The sequence below is a fragment of the Mus pahari genome, chromosome 8, assembly GCF_900095145.1.
Source record: "Mus pahari chromosome 8, PAHARI_EIJ_v1.1, whole genome shotgun sequence".
NCBI classification, from domain to species: Eukaryota; Metazoa; Chordata; class Mammalia; order Rodentia; family Muridae; genus Mus; species Mus pahari.
The window spans coordinates 74037739-74041716 of record NC_034597.1 but is presented as its reverse complement, the minus strand read 5'-3'; the positions used below and the strand labels follow the sequence as shown (position 1 = coordinate 74041716).

At 39.2% G+C, this 3978-nt stretch overlaps 1 pseudogene; it reads left to right on the top strand.

Annotated features, from left to right (window-relative positions):
* Positions 1 to 3645, top strand: part of LOC110325129 — an 88491-nt pseudogene extending 84846 nt beyond the window's left edge.
* Positions 3646 to 3978: the final 333 nt, after the last annotated feature.

The following is a 3978-nucleotide window of genomic DNA, read 5'->3' as shown; positions in this document are numbered from 1 at the left end:
TATATATATATATATATATATATATATATATATATGTATGTATATATATATGTGTGTGTGTGTGTGTGTGTGTGTGTGTGTGTGTGTGTGTGTGTAGTGGATGTGGATTCTGTAGTTACTGTTGTCCACTCTGCCTTCAGTAATCAACACTGAAGTCTTCTTTCCATTGATATCCAATTAATACAAATGTAGATTTCAAAAACATAATGATGTGTGCTTCACTTTAAGCTATTATCTGAGCCTTTAAGCATATCTCCTTTAGTACTTTATTTGAAAAGAATATTACCTTCTGACAAGATGGCCATTTTTATTATATTCATCCTGCTAATCCATGAGCTTGGGCTTTCCATCTTCTGAGGTCTTTGATTTCTTTCTTCAGATACTTGAAGTACTTTTTGTACAGATCTTTCACTTTTTTGGTTAGAGTCACTGAAACTAATGAGTGGGGAAGAACCTCAAGAACATGGACAAAGGGAAAATTTCCTGAACAGAACACCAGTGGCTTATGTTCTAAGATCATGAATTGACAAATGGAACCTCATAAAATTACAAAGCTTCTGTAAGACAAAGGACACTGTCAATAAGACCAAAAGGCAACCAACAGATTGGGAAAAGATCTTTACCAATACTAAATCCAATAGAGGGTAAAATCCAATATATACAAAGAACTCAGGAAGTTAGACTGCAGAGAAACAAATAACCCTATTTAAAAATGGAGTACAGAGCTAAACAAAGAATTCTCAACTGAGGAATACTGAATGGTTGAGAAACACCTAAAAAAAATATTCACCATCCTTAATCATCAGGGAAATGCAAATCAAAGCAACCTTGAGATTCCACCTCACACCAGTCAGAATGGCTGACATCAATAATTCAGGTGACAGCAGATGCTGGTGAGGATATGGAGAAAGAGGAACACTCCTCCATTGTTTGAGTAATTGCAAGCTGGTACCACCACTCTGGAAATCAGTTTGGCAGTTCCTCAGAAAACTGGACAGAGTACTACCTGAAGACCTGGGAATATACCCAGAATATACGCCTGGGAATATACTCCAACATGTAATAAGGACACTTATGCCACTATGTTTATAGCAGTCTTATTTATAATATCCAGAAGCTGGAAAGAACCCACATGTCCCTCAACAGAGGAATGGATACAGAAAATGTGGTACATTTACACAATGGAATACTATTCAGTTATTAAAAACAATGAATTCATGAAATTCTTAGGCAAATGGATGGAACTAGAAAATATCATCCTGAGTAAAGTAACCCAGTCACAAAAGAACCCACATGGTATACAGTCACTGATAAGTGAATATTTGCCCAAAAGATTGGAATTCCTAATATACATAGACCAAGTAAAGCTCAAGAAGAAGGAAGACATGGGAAAAGATATAGAGACAAAGTGTGGAGCAAAAACTGAAGAAAAGGCATCCAGAGACTGCCCCACCTGGGAATCCATCCCATATACAGTGACCAAACCTAAATACTATTGTGGATGCCAACAAGTGATTGCTGACAGGTGCCTGATATAACTGTCTCCTGAGAGGCTCTGCCAGTGGCTGACACATTCAGAGGTGGATGTACTCAGCCAACCATTGGACTGAGCACAAAGTTCCCCAATGGAGTAGCTAGAGAAAGTACCATAGGAACTGAAGGAGCTTGTAGCACCATAGAAGAAACAGCAATATCAACCAACTAGTAACACCTGAGCTCTCAGGGACTAAACAACCAACCAAAGAGTACACATGGAAGGACCCATGCCTCCGGCTACATGTGTAGCAGAGGATGGCCTTGCTGGACATCAGTGGGAAGAGAGGCCCTTGGTCCTGAGAAGGCCAGATGCACCAGTGTAGGGGAATCCCAAGAGAGGGAAGCAGGAGTGGGTGGGTTGGTCAGCAGGTGGAGGGGTGTTGGGTTATGGGGTTTTCAGAGGGGAAACCAGAAAAGGGGATAATATTTGAAATGTAAGTAACGAGATTATCTAACAACAACAACAAAAAAGAATATTTCCCTGGTTAAATAGCTCTCTGTTAAATGTGTGCCCGTAGTGAATGTTTTACAACTCTTTGTTCCTCTGCTTGATCCTCAACTTAGCAAATTCCTTTAACGTGTGTAAATGGATTCTATTAGAGTATCTGATACTGTCCTACATCCATGAAACTGGAAGAGCCCATTCACCTTAAATTGAACTCAAAGTGCTCTTTTCAAGTTTATAAAGATTTGGAAATTCTAATGTTCCTTTATTCTTTTAGCTCCAGAATTGTAGCAGTGGACTGCTGTTGATTAACCAAGGGAAAAACGTTTCTCATATCTTTCTGTATTTTCAACTCTTTAATAACTAGTTAGAAAGCCTTTATATTTGATTATCTTTGCTAGAGTAATTTCTGGGGATTCTATACTCATATTGCATTATAAATAATGCAGATTACAGTATAAGTAAGCCTGTACCAAGTGAACACAAAGTCATACACGTTGGAATAATTTAAAGAGAAAAATAAGTTAGAAATTGAAAGAAATATAGATGTTTGGCAGCCCAACGATATGAATAATAAGGATTTGAAAGAGATGGGTATAAAAGTCCTGAGTAAAACACAAGAATGTGAAGTAGAGGGAAATTTTTACTGTATATAGTGGAATGTGGTTGATGGCAACTTTTTACAGTATATAGTAGACTGTGTGGGTGGGGGAAACTGTAAATCATACATAGTGGTGTGTACTTGAAATAGTATGTTAGTATGTGCACAGGAAGCACAGGAAGCCAGGTGCTCAGCATGAAAAATTCCAGAGAACCAATCTGAATCCAAAGTTGTGGAAGCTTCTATATGCTGTGAAGATTTGATATTAGGGGATCAATTATATTAACATAACTGGATAATGCTCAAATATTCTCAGAAAGTTGGCATAAAATATTAACAAGAAAATTGGTTTATATTCCAGGATAATATGGTGGGTTTTGTGTTTTTATTTGCTCGTTTTATTGTTTCTTCATTTTCCTTCTTTTTTTTTGCTTCGTTTGCAATTTTGTATAGATCCTAAATAAAGAGCTGCCTTGAATTATTAGAGAAGTATTATTAGATAATGGAAAGGAGGAGGAAGTTGCTATAACTATGGGTTTAATACTATGCCTTGAAGCAAAGGTTGCAGTAAAATAATTTCTGCCGAGGGTCTCACAGGATGGACCATCGCCCCCACAGCGACATGACTGAGTGACTGGGACACTGTGATAATGCGGAGCAAGAAGGGCCCCACCGCCACACAGGACAAGTCTAAGCAGGCCACCATAACAGCTCAGCAATGAGGAGATGTGAAGACATCTAAGAAATGAGTTGCTAGCCAGAACACGCAGCATTCCTTCACTAAAAGCACTGCCAAGCTAGACGGGGAGACAGAGAAGCTGCATCACGACAGGGTGACCATGGAGGTGGGCAAAGTGATCCAACGGGGGCAACAGAGCTAAAGCCTGACCCAGAAGTATCTGGCCACGAAAATCAATGAGAAGCTGCAAGTCATTAAGATTATGAAAGTGGACAGGCTGTTCCAAATAACCAGGTTTTAGATAAAATTGAGAGAGTATCATGGCCTCAAGCTCCAAGGAAAGACATTGGGAAGACTATTGAGAAGAGGCCGAAGGCGAAATGAATACAAAGCTTTGAAGCCAGTGTTCCAACTGAGCTCTTCTGGCTGGTCCCCCAGGACCACCAGCACTGCCATGGGTCTCTGCACATGGTCAAACGGAACACAGAAGTCAGGACTGTGTGCCCCTCAACCCACAACTGCTTTCAAAGCAAGACCTTGCAAAGTGAAAAAAAAAAGTTGTACTGGATAATCTTATATTAATTTGATATAAGTTAGAGTCATCTAAATGAATGGAACGGGCCTCAGTTGAGAAAAATGCCTCTATAAGATTCAACTCTAAGGCATTTTATTAATTAGTGATTGATGGGGGAGAACCTTATGTGTGGGGCCACCCTT